We start from the raw sequence: 14,134 nt of genomic DNA, 5'->3' as shown, positions 1-14,134 counted from the left end.
GTGCAGAGAATAAATGTGAAGTGTTCAGCCACAAATGGGCATCTATATCCATACCCCCTCACCCTAAGGCCCAGGGGCCATTGAGGAAGAGGGGGCAGAAAGATTGTAATGAATTGATAAACACATTTTTTAAAAAATAGAATCTCCACCCTGCATTTTCTATCATTTAAATGTGTACTTCAGGAAGTAGTTGCCAGCCAGATCATTTTATCACTGTGGATGATCTGTTTTACAGTCATGACACTTTAAATTCAATACTAGAGAATGGGACCAAGATAGAGAAAATTGCAATATATAGGACACTTAACAAGCTCTAACTATTGGCCTGGTGTTGTGACATTCTACTGATGTCCCTGGGTTGATACTGTTACCACAGAATTTGGTAAAAACATATTAGGCTGGGGAGATGACTCATAAGGACCTGAGTTCAATTCCCAACATCCACATAAAAAATGCTGTGTGCTGTGGTACACATTTTTAATCCAAGCACTGGGTATGCAGAGACAGGAAGGTGCCTAGGGCTTGCTGGCCAGTCAGAGTGGCCAAATCAATGAGCTCCAGGTTCAGCAGAGACCCTGTCTCAAAACATAACATGGAGAGTAACTGAAAAAAACACCTAACATCAACCTCTGGCTTATTCATACATGTACACACACACACACACACACACACACACACACACACAAACTAGTACTATATGAAAGGTTAGTGATAGGAAATTGCTTTTTGGTTCTTCTGTTTTCCATAGAGCTTTAAACAGTGACAACAGTTATGGTTATAAAAATTCCATGTTTTTCTTTTGCCTGGGTCCAATATCTAAGTGGCAAAGCTTAAGAAAAGAACCATTAAAATATAATTAACAGGTGCTGTTTACAACACAAAAACCTGGAATACTTGTTTCTATCTAACCCACATCAAGAGACTTCAAGAAAGCGAGTCCCCACTGAAGATTAAAATTCAAAGTGTATCTGCTTAAACCCAGTGATCTTTTGAGTATCCTTTTTGTACTTTCCCTGCCTATTAACATGAAAAGTTTTAGGCACACTGTCTTCAAAACAACTGAAAAGCACTGTGACGAGAAGTCTGCGTTCTAAAGTAAAGGGCTGTGTGTGGTGGCTTCTCACACTGTTATTACACAATATCATGAAGCAACTCTCCAGCTATTGCCTGAGTCACAAGTAAAAACACCAGTATGGTCCTCTGCAAGCTCTGAGGCAACTTCTTTAGAACAGGATGTGCTTCTTCCTTGAGGTGACAGGTTACACACTGAGAGTTTTTTCATCCCTATTCAAAACATCTCATTTGCTGCCAAACTATACGTAAGGGAAAGAAGCAAATCTGCCCTCAAAGGCTCCTCAGAGACTGAAACCAGAGAATAGCCGGACATACACACAGTATGAAAAGTCTAAATTAAACAATGGCTTTACAAGAGCACCTTCCCATGTGACTTTGAATCAGAGTAAAGGGAAGTTCACAAAAATCAAAGCAGTAAAAGGGATCTTTATTTGGAAAGTACTCATTAACTAGGCAAAGCCATGCTTTAAGAACTGGATCTGTGAGGAAAAATCCTCCTGGCAGTGAAACCGAGGCTTTGATTTCAACTGGCTCATAAAATAAATAATAATATCCTCTTACAGTCCTGTTACCTTCCAGTTTACAAAGTGCTTTCCCACATATTATTTTACTTTGTCCTCACAGCGTGCTTCCTAGGCACCGAGGTCAGGGTATTCCCTTGTATGGGTTAGGAAACTGAGGCAACCGTGAACAGACAGGATTTCCTCAAGGACACATGGCAGCAGAGTGGAGACTTCCACTGGGGATTACATCCTTCTTGCTGTATCTCTATAGTTAACAAATTATGATTCCAGGTTATCATATCTACTTCTGTATTTAGGGGGGAAAGTCTAAAAAGACCCTGTTCGCCCAAGAGCAAGAAAAAAGAAATAGATAAGACTTGGAAGAAGGCAACGCTTCAAACTGTTTTCCACATGCTCTGTGACAATAGCAAGAAATCAAACTAGTGATATAGCTCAGGGTGTTCAGCGTTTGCCTAAAATGTACAAGACCCTATATTCAATCTCCAGCACCAAAAGCAGGAAGAGAGAGAGAGAGAGAGAGAGAGAGAGAGAGAGAGAGAGAACCTAAATACATTTTGAAGAAGACAAAATGAATTTTATTTTTGAATTTCCTAACAGTTAATATCAAAGGCCAAACTATAGCATGTATAAGTTTTGTTAATAAAAGACAAAACAACAAAAGTTCTCTAATAGTTTCTAAACATAATTAAGTCTCTGCTAAGAAAGTAAATATTATGATGCAACATGTTGAAAATATGTGAAACCTACTTGTAACAATAAGTTTGTTTTTGTTTGGTTGTTTAGTTGGTGGGTTAGCTGACCTGTTATCTGATTGGTTGATTGGTTGGTCAACTGATTATTGGTTGGTTGGTTTGCTGGTTTTATTCACACATATGGCAAAGCAGAGAGCCATGGAAGGAAAGACAAAAATCTTTGAACACTACCTTTAACTAAGAGACCCAAGAATTTTATCTAGCTACAAAGAATTTTCTATGATGGATGCAAATTATCCATTTTTGTTTCCTACCTTAGTTTAATGGTAACAAAATAAATCAATAAAGCATTGGAAGAAGAGAAAGAGAATTCTTAGTTTAAAAGAGGCATACTGTTGTGAAGAGTATCAGGACCCAGTAGTTTTAGCTCACTAATAGTTGGCTGCAGTCTATAAGGTAGCCCTTTTCAAATAGGAACACAGTGTAGGATGCTCTGGGAGAATACAGCACCTCAAATGCCAATTATTGCCTAATGTCCACACTTTCTTTCAAAGAGTCTTGCTTAAACCAAATGACACATATCTCCTAACCTAATGGGAAATAGCAACCTGTGGATAAGCCACTCGTAACTCAGCAGATTAGAATGCTCTGACCTAGGAGCACAAAATTTAGACTAAGAAATTGAGATCATCAGATGAAGTTGGTGGGTTAGGCAAACACTGTCAGGGATAGAACCAGGGTCAGGGATGGACCCATTCCAGCAAAAACTACATCCAAGAAAAAGACAAAAGGAAGTCAAGAAGCTATGAGAAAGGTGGTAAGAGGAAAATATAACTGAGCAGATGAGCCCAGAAAAGCCAATGAGGATGCCAGTCGTGCAGAGAGGAAAACAAGTAGATTCAGGTATTGCTTCTTCAGGTCTAGTGCCTCTTATGGTCTATTGTACTTTCTCTCTTGCTTCAAAATATTTTAGAGATGTCCTAGTATCCTTTCAATAAACTCTCCTCATTGGAGAGTCTGAATGGTTTTCCATCCCCTTAAAAGAAAAAGCTTTAAACATAACAATCAACACAAAAAGAGGCAGGGCATTATAATTATTATCTTTTAATATGAAAAGTTGAACAAACTAAAACAACACAGGTGAGGACCAAGATAAACAGAGTGAATATGTAATCAGAGCTGGGAGGGGCTAACTGAGCACTCTCCCAAAAGAAATGAACCAAATCATGGCTGGAAAGTAGTGATTCCCGCAGCAAGAAAAGTTTTATGAACACCCTAAAAGAGACACTAGAACTTAAACCACTGAAGGTAAATTGAAACACTAACCAAACAGTCTAATCTTTTGAAGAACTAAAAAATTAAATCATGCCAGGCATGATGGCACACACCTTTAATCCCAGCACTCAGGAGGCAGAGGCAGGCAGATTTACATAAGATGGAAGACAGTCTGATCTATAAAGCAAGTTCCAGGTTAGCTGGGGCCACAAAGAGGCGAAAGAAAGAAAGAAAGAAAGAAAGAAAGAAAGAAAGAAAGAAAGAAAGAAAGAAAGAAAGAAAGAAAGAAAGAAAGAAAGAAAGAAAGAAAGAAAGAAAGAAAGAAAGAAAGAAAGAAAGAAAGAAAGAAAGAAAGAAAGAAAGAAAGAAAGAAAGAAAGAAAGAAAGAAAGAAAGAAAGAAAGAAAGAAAGAAAGAAAGAAAGAAAGAAAGAAAGAAAGAAAGAAAGAAAGAAAGAAAGAAAGAAAGAAAGAAAGAAAGAAAGAAAGAAAGAAAGAAAGAAAGAAAGAATGTGACGTTTCATAATCTAATGGACTTTAAATTATTGCAGTCCTTTGAAACACATTTTCTGAAATTCAGTGAAAAAAAATTGTTTTTATACTTTCATTGACTTTAAGTCCTAAATCAAGTGTGTCTTTAGTATCTGGTCAGTTGCTGTAAATATTGAGTATATCATGTTAAAATTCTGATTAAAGTCCTAGATCCGACGATTTTGTCACAAAAGCTGTTTGTTACCAGCATGAACAGAGTTGTCACAGCAATCGTTAATGGCAGCAAAGTAAAAGCAAGTGACTAATGGGAAGAGCAGAAAATGGAGAACAGCTGTTAAATGGCAGTTTCTCCCTTAGGGTTGCCAGAAAAAAAATCATAAAAGCCATAGGCAAACCCAACTCCAAGGACTATTGCTATCATTTGCATGTAGGGGAGGGGGAGTTCAAATGAACTAAGTTAGTTCTTGAAATCATTCATTTGTTAACAAGTATGTAGCATGCTCTCGGCATATACTGCCAAGTAAGCATCCTTATTTGTGGCACTTTTCACCTAAAGTGTGGGATCTCTTACAAGTGCTTCATTATGTCCTCCACAGTTGTGCCCCTGCACCTTGTAATATGCTGTCCCTCTCAACTTCCAATGTACACACACACACACACACACACACACACACACACACACACATATGCCTATCTTGAACAGCACAGTCATAAGCATATATTTTTGACGTTATTTCTAATTCTTCAAACCTTAGTTCAGACATTACCTATTATCAGTTCGCTTGCTTCTGATTTAAATATCACATCCCTGTGTGTCCTTGTCTCCTTCAAAATATCATCATAACGTGTAATCTGCATGCTGGCATTTACTGTGAATGTCCTCTATAAAGGGAGGAACTTCAGTCTAGCACAATACTAGACAGATCCTCAATAGCTGCCCTATAAATGTTCCTTAACTGAAAAAAATAAATGACCTACTAAGAAGCAAATAAGCTAAAACTGGAAATAATCTTAGACACTTAAAAGAGTGGGGTTTGTTAAAATGAAAAAGGTTTTGATTTGTGAACAGGGTCAAAGAACTATTCTTCTCACATTGTTTTAGAAGCTTGGGAATACATTGTACTGAATACTTGAGGCTGCTGGAATATAACATCTTGACCTTCATCAACTCCAAAGTCTGATAGTACAGATAGTACAATCAGTACCTTGATACTTATCTAGTACCTGACACACATGTGCATACACGCACACGCATACACATCCTCTTGCAGAATACAAGTCTCTTTAGATAAAGTGATTAGCTGTTTCAGTTCACTGTTTTAAACACAATATACACTACATTATCACACAAATGATGTTCTACTGAAGAATTAAATTTTAATTTCAGAGAAAAAAATTCACTTTAATAGTTACACAAGTGTGAAATTTTAACAGATGATGTTAAATAACTTATCACATCTCTAGGGCCTGGCTTATGCCACCTTATGTTGGGCAACAACTGAACAGCCTGGCCTCCTGATTTAAATTCAAGGCAAAGATATATTTGGCATGCCTATGACATTGAGAGATTTTAATTCATGATCAAGTTGCTGTTATACAACCTGAACTCCAAGTGAGTGAAAGGAGATTGTGTAGCATTCTGTCACTGTCATTAGAAAGCTGTCTTAAGTCCCAACACTAGTCCAGACAGTGACAGTTCCTTCCAGGCCCCCGTGAGTGCTGGCACCACAGGTGGAGCTCTGTGATTCTCAACCCCAGTGAGGCATCCCCAGAACCCTGCCCCTGCCAGAAAGCAACTTCCAGAGCACATCTCACACCACATGACCCAGGGACCACAAAGCATCCTGTGACCTGGACCCCAGGTAGAGACCTACAATCTGACCTATATTCTACCCACCTCCTCCTAAGATCAGTGTGAAATCCATCCCCGGGACCCCAAAAAGCACTGCTCACTCTCACTGTGACCCAAGATCCTGCCACCCAAGGACCACCTGTAGAACCATGTGTCACTTCCACAGACTCCTGAAGATTGGCAGTGAGAATCTTCTAACCCCACAGAAGGCTAACTCCTGGGCTCAGAAGTACACATATCCTGACGTGTGCAGGGAATGGGTCTCATGCCCCATTCACACACTAACACAGAGTTATCCCAAGATCAAGAACCAAGCACCATTCAGCTGACCTTCAACCTGAGAAGCCGAAGTATAGCAAGATCCAAGCACCCACTCAGCACAGGGGAGATCATATATCTGTACCTAGAAACATCAACAACCCAACTCCGGATACCTAGATCCCACAGCAAAAACATAAACAACATGAATAACCAAGATAATTCATCTCCTCCAGAAATTAGTATACTCACCACTGTCCCCTGAGAAGAGCAACTTAGGTGATACACATGACCATGATTTCAAAATAGGTATTATAAATATGCTTGAGAAACTCAAAGAGGACAAGCATAAATTCCAGAAGGAAGGTAATGAAAACAAAACAGCTAAATGAAATAAACAAAACAGTCCAAGATATAAAAACAGAATTTAATAAAGAAATAGAGTTTCTGAAGTAAAACCAAATTGAAACAAAATTAGAAAGAAAAAACTCAAACAATAAAATTTTAAAACACAGTAGAAAATTCTGGCAACAGAACGGATCAAGTGGAGGAGAGCAGGTCAAGACTTGAAGACAAAGTAAAGGAACTGAATAACTTGGTCAAAAAAAAAAAAAAGTTAAATACAGGAAAAAAAAAACCAAACAAGAATGAGTGTGCACGAACTCTGGGACACTGTAAAAATTAATAATAATAATAATAATAATAATAACCTTTAAAAGAAAGACCAAAACTTAGGTCTAAGGCATAGAAAATAGTTTCAAAAAAAATCCTAAGAGAGAACTTCCCAAATCTAAGGAAAGTGATGCCTATCCAAGTACAAGAGGTACACAGAATACCAAATATCCAAGACCAGAAAAGAGACTCCTCGTGTCACATAATAAACAAAATACTGCATGTACAGAACAAAGGAAGTGTACTGAAAGCTGCAAGAGAGAACATTCGGGCCAAATCACATATAAACACAGGCTCATGAGAATAACATTTAACATTTCCATGGAAACTTTGAAAGCTAGGGGACATGCATTTATATTCTGCAACTTCTTAAAGGGCATAGGTGCCAAGCTAGGCTATTATACCCGCAAAACTATCAGTCATAACAGGAGAAAATATGTGAGTACCAACCACTTTTTTATTGGATTTAGGGTTCGCATCACCATCTGGAATCATACCCAGCACTAATATCAGGCATAGGAACCTGTGGCTAAACAGGCCACAGGCCATAGGAGAGAACCTAATACTATTATTCTGCTAAATGAACACTGTATTGAACCAACTTCTGATGACCTTTAAAAGAAAGACCAAAACTTAGGTTATACCCATAGATTAACACATCTCTCAACTCTCACCAGAGAAGCTTTTTCTTGCTGTAGATAGCGACTAATACAGAGACTTACAACTAGTCAACCTATAAGAAAGAATAAGAGACTGCAGAGCATTCATCGCTGAATGGTGCACCTATTAAACAACTGTCTCCCAAAGCTCTGGGATCATTGCAAAAGAGCAGGGGTTGGGGGAGACTGCAGGAACCAGAGGTGGTAGATGGCTACAAGGAAGCGGTATTTTCCAGAAGGGAAGTTGTTCATAAGATTTCACAGAAATTGTGTCAGCATGCACAAGACCTATGTAAGCTCAAGTCAGACAAATTCTCAGCATCTGGGGATTGAGGGGGAGGTGGGTTAAAAAGCCCCAATCCTAGTTGGGGAACTGGCAATGGATAGTTGCTGGGAGAGGGAGAGTCAGTTTTCTTTAAGGGTGTGACACTGGGTAGGTTGACCAGGCTCCAGGGAATGACCCACACTGAAGGGCATTTGGGGACAAAAATTAGAGTCTATAGGCCTTAAAAATAATAACAATCGAGGACAGGAAATCCAGTGAGGGTAAGAAAGGTAAGATCAGATAGGGACCATACAACCATGTCTAAATATGATCAAAATACATCAAATGAAATGCTCAAAAAATCAATAAAAACATTTTTTAAAATAGAGGACATGAAGTAAGAGGGTAGGGAGGTGAATCTGAAGAGATGGAAGAGGGGTGAATATGACCAAAATATATTAAATTCCCAAAGAATAAATAAAAACACTATAAAAAAAATCTTTGTGGGGCAATTGGAAGACGAAAGCCCCAGTTCTCCATCATCGTGGGCTCTTTCACAGATGTTGAATAATTCAGATTTGGATCACTGATCTGAATAATTCAGATTTGGATCACTGTCTCGAAGGAGACTGGAGAGATTTCCATACACGACTGAAAACAAGCAAGGAGGCCCAAAGGTTAAAAAGCCTACAGGGAGCTTAGAAGATGGGAAACGTCATGAACTTTCTCAACCCAAGGATCAGAACTTAACTAGGGCACAGCTTGCATCACATGTACCCCATCACCACTGGCCCAGTCACCCTAAAACAGAGTGATCTGTACTTTGGATGATTCCACTGGTCATGCACTTGGAAATGTCAAATTACTACAAAAAAATCTTCATTTCTGTATTTGTTTTATTATAGGCAGATAAAGACAGTTCAATGACAGTCTAAAGACCACACTTTGATGTATCACTGGTATGATACTCTTGTAGATTCTTCTCTATTTTATTTTTTGTGTGTTATTGTATATGTTTGGTTGGTTGGTTGGTTGATTTACCATAAGAACCAAGCAAAATGGGTGAAGGTCATTGGTGGTGATTTGTTCACAGTTTGCTGGCAGAAGCCACTCTGTTGTATTTAGTCTAACGGATGCTGAAGGCAAAAGATAGATTAACAAAGACTGATTTTAATAGATTACGTTGAACTCCTGAGTGGGCAGGAAAGTAGACCTGCCTATTGGGGCATCCGCAGTTTGTTTTTAAGAATGAGTGTCTAAGTTCCAAGCTCTTAGATGTTTCTATAAGTCTAGCAGAGGAGTTGAAAAATTCAGAAGCCTACCCATGCTTCGTCTGTTCAAACAGAATGCTTTATCCAGCCAAAAATCTGAAGAAAAAGAAAGTAGGAGGCCCTAGTGGTTTCTTGTGTTGCTTCTCTGAGTTCTTAGCCATGACTGAGAGACCCATAGACAATGATCTTGCTGCTATCTGACATTTTGAGGCAGCTAAAATCTATCGGTTATTCCTCCTGAATCATCCCATCCCATAACTGTTTGGAGACCAAGTCTAAGAAAAAATAGATAGATGAGCACTATTAGAGGTGGGTGGGTGAAGAAAACATTCTAGCCATTTGTCCTTGGCATAAATTTCCACGTACTCTGATCTATTACAGAAGAGCTCCCAAAATAAAGTTCACAGAAAAATAACATCGTGAAGTGGTTTTCAAAGGGATCTTGTGAACAAAGAATCTGGGGGAAAGGATATGTATCTCTTTTCTGAATGCTCACAGTACAGGTAACAACTTCAAAATATCTTTGAGAAATAATCATGCTTAAACTTTTATCTATTGTTGCCTGTTCTAGTTTGTTTCTCCATTGATGTGATAAAACGTTCTGACCACTATCAACCTGGAGAGGAAAGGGTTTATTTGGCTTACATCTTCCAGGTCACAGTTCATCAGGGAGCTCAAGGTAGGAACTCAGAGCAGGAATCTGGAGGCAGGAGCTGAAGCACAGGCCATGGAGGAAGGCGGCTTATTGGTTTGCTTCCCTGGCCCATGCTCAGACTGCTTTCTTATACAATACAGAACAACCTGCCCATGGGTGGCACTGCCTACAGTGAGCTGGATCCTCACACATTACTCAGCAATCAAGAAAATACCCCACAGACATGGCCACAGGCCAGTCCAATGGGGGAAGGCTTCCTCTACCCAGGTATGTGTGTCAAACTGACAACTGAAACTATCCAGCACATTGCCTAAATACTTTTGCCTAGAAAATGAACTTCTCACAGGGCTGGAGAGATGGTTCAGTGGTTAAAAGCACTAACTGCTCTTGCAGAGGACTCAGATTTAATTCCTAGCACCCACAGTGCGGCCAACAATCATCTGCAACTCCAATTCCAGGGGATCTCATGCCGTCTTCCAACCTCCCTGGGCATTGTACTACATGGGTGTACTTACATACATGAAGGCAATACTCTCATACACATAAAAAAATAAAAATAAAGGGGTCTAGAGAGATGGCTCAGCAGTTAAGAGCACTGACTGCTCCTTCAGAGGACCCGGGTTCAATTCCCAGCACCCACACTGCAACTACAAACCATCACTAACTCCAGTTCCAGGGGAATCTGAAACCCTCTTCTGACCTCTGTGGCATTGCACAACACAGGTGCCCTCACATACATGCAGGCAATACACTCACACATATAAAATAAAAATAATAAATAAGGGGCTGGAGAGATGGCTCAGCTATTCTTGCAGAAGACCCTGGTTCAAATCCCAGTACCCACATGGCAGCTAACAACTGTCCATAACTCCAGCCCCAGGGAATCTGACAGCCTCTTCTGTCCTCTCAGGGCATTGCATGACATGGGTGCACTTACCTACATGCAGGCAATACACACATACACATAAAATAAAAATAATTTTTAAAAATTTAATAACAAAATATTTTTAAAAAATAAAATATTTTTTAAAAAATAAACTTGTAACATAACAACACTTAATATACTACATAACAAATATTTTACAAAACCACGCTGGAAAACCTTGTTCAGAAAATCAAAGAAATAGGAAGTAGGGGTAAGACCAGTGTCCTTTTCTGTACATCCAACTGCCTAGGAAATGTCTGCTTGATCCCAAGAGGTAGGGAAGAAGGCCTGACTATCCATTACCTGATTTGATTAACTATGCTCCAACTTTGTTTTGAGAAAAGAATTTATCCAGTACTAGAAGACTCTGTGAAGACAAAGACAATCCACAAACACTATCTGATTGCAAATATTAAGTCAAAAAGGAGTATTCTCTCTAACCTTAGATAACAAACAGAAATCATTTTTAAAGTCTATACATGGTACATAAATAGGAGAAAGGGGGCAATCTACAAGACTGCAAAGGAGATCATTCTCTAGAATGACTGCAGGTGCAATGTCTTAAATTTTACATTTTCTGTGTAGTATGTAATTCAATCAGATGATAATGTAAAACTTAACTAAAGTCCAGATTTAGTAGACCTGAAATAAATTGAGTTATTTATCAGAAAACAACTATTTCAGCCAGGCATGGTGGTGCACGCCTTTAATCCCAGCACTTGGGAGGCAGAGGCAGGAGGATGTTTGTGAGTTCAAGGCCAGCCTGGTCTACATAGTGAGTTCCAGGTCAGCTGGCGCTACAGGGATACCCTGTCTCAAAAAGAAAAAAAAAAAAAAAACTCAAATCTTCTAAGTGAATTATATAATAATATGATTGCATTCTTTTAAGAAACAGATACCAGATACTTGCCACACTATATAAATAATTCCAGGATATACAGAAAGACCTAAATCCTCCTTGTTTAATTTACAAAGCTAGAGTAATCCTGACATTAAAACCGCACAAAACACACACACACTCGCACACTGTTGAGATACTCAGTTCAGTAATCATCATGAATGCAAGTAGAACTTATTCCCAGAAAACAAAGATTTCTGTACTCTAATACCCAGTGATTGGCAAAGAACAGTAAAACTAAAACGAGCATTTGTGTGAAGAATGGGATGGATAGTAAAGCAGCCTTTAAGGCATCCGTGATGCTCTCATTTCACAAGTTGTCTTCACCAAATGTGATCAGTAACGTTGCCGACTTGACAGGATAGAAAATCACCTGGGAGACGAACTTCTGGGCATGTCTGGGAGGAAGTTTCTAGACTGAGTTAAATGAGATCCACTCTAAATGTGGGCAGCACCATCCCATGGACTGAGATCCTGAATTAAACCAAAAGGAGAACAATGTTGAGCATCAGCATTCATCTCTCTCTGCTTCCCAAGTGTGTATGCAATATGATCAGCCGCCTCACACACCTGACCTCCCTGTTATGATGGGCTGTGCCTTGAGAGTGTGAACCCAAACAAGCCCTTCCTTCCTTATTTTGGTTTTGTCTGGCATTTTGTCACAGCAACTATACAGAGATGAATACAGAATCTTGAAGTCCAAGCTGATGTTTGATATTTAGCAATACCTAAGTTCACTGAAGGGAAAATGATGGGGTTCAGGGTTTGGGGAGGACAGGGGTAGTTCTTAACAGCAGAAAAAAGATGCAGTGGTTAGTTTTAATAGAAAAGGTAGGTGGATATCAACAAGTTACAGATAGTAGAGGGCAGTGGTGGTTCCCCAGGGAGACTGCCAGACTTCAGAGTAGTATGGGACTCATAGGGAGTTTGGGTCTTCAGCAAATGGCTCTGCCTTGGCCTCCTGGGCATGAAAAAGAAATGGAAGAATCAGAGCCAGGAAGAAACCATGCCACCAGATCCTCAGAGTGTCTCTAGTCCATCAAAGACATTGTATTCCAATGCTCTGTAACTGTGTGAAGATCTGTTGCAAGCCTTCACCCAGAGGTCTACTGGGGAAGCAAAGACCACAGAGACAAGCTCAAATTATTACTAGTCTAAAGTGTTCACTGCTACATAAAGATGTTTCAGTCAGAGATAAAGCAAATATATGATCAGTAGCCCCATAAAATATTGCCTACTGTTGTTGTAGACATCTTATTTTGTGTAAGTACACTCAATGATGTCCACACACACACACACACACACACACACACACACACAATACCCAAAGACACGCTTCTCAGAATGTATCCTCCTAAGTGAATTATAGGGACTCTTTCTACACTCCCAGCACCCAGAAGTGAGGCAGAAGGATCATGGGTTCAAAGCCTACTGAGTCACCTAGGGATTTCAAGCTATTTAATCTGCACTGCATAGTAAAAATCTGTTTCAAACAAAGGTGACAACACAGGATTGAGAGATGGACCAGTGGTTAGGAGAGTTTACTGCTCTTGCAAAGGACCTGAGTACAGTTCCCAGCACCCACAATGGGTGACTCATAACGACCTGTAACTCCAACTGCAGGAGATCAGACACCTTTGGCCTCAGTGGACACTGCATTCACATGCACATACCCACACACAGACTACACACAATTTTAAAATAATAAAAATAAAACAACGAAAGAATGTATTCTCCTTGTTAACAGCACTTAACTGTATTTTTTATGTGCCAGTACTCTTTCAGGTGCTTAGAATACAGCAGCAATAAATGATAAATAAAATATCCAGCCCTAGGTAGCTAATATTCTAGGTGAGGTGACAGCCATAAATAGTACAATGAGAAAGCAGTTTAGTATGTTGGGAGGTACAGAATGCTGTAGGGCAGAGAATAAAGAAGACGGCTCCTGTAATCTAGTCACAAAAACTTGGTGGTAGCAGTAAAAGTAATGAGAAAGGGTCAACTTCTGAACATGTTTTATGTGTATGAGTGTCTTTCCTATATATATGTGGGTGCACCATGTGTTTGCAATGCCCACAGAGGCATCAGATTCCCTGAAACCAAACTCAGGTCCTCTGCAAGAGCAGCCAGCACCCTTAACCACTGAGCCGTCTCTGCAGTCCCCAATTCTGATTGTATTTTGAAGGTAAAGTCAATACTATTCCCTGAAAGATTGTCTGAGAGCTATGAGGGAGAGAGTAGTCCAGAAAAATTCAAGGCTTTCCCAGTGGGGCAACTGGATGGAATCACCATCAACTGTGATTGCTAATGGTAAAGTAAACTGGGAAGATGAGCTGGGCAATCAGTCCCCTCCAAGGGGAAGCATTGGGAAGGAACTAAATAAAAAAGCCAAAAGTGTGGTTTACATTGCTTTTTAAAAGGAGACCAGATAGGAGGGAGGAAGGAGAAGTGAATGAGAGAACAAAGACAGATTGGAAAGGTGAGAGTGTGTGTTTTTTATACAATAAGTCTTTGTGCCAAAATTCGTTTCTACTGTATGAAGTGTGTGGAGTGTGATATTTATTTTTTGAGATATGGTCTCAGTATGTAGCCGAGGCTGGCGTTAAATGCACAGTCTTCCAGCC

The sequence above is a fragment of the Nannospalax galili genome, unplaced genomic scaffold (genome assembly GCF_000622305.1).
Source record: "Nannospalax galili isolate Female #2095 unplaced genomic scaffold, S.galili_v1.0 scaffold191, whole genome shotgun sequence".
Lineage (NCBI taxonomy): Eukaryota > Metazoa > Chordata > Mammalia > Rodentia > Spalacidae > Nannospalax > Nannospalax galili.
The sequence above is the reverse complement of the archived record's forward strand: the minus strand, read 5'-3'. Positions refer to the sequence as shown.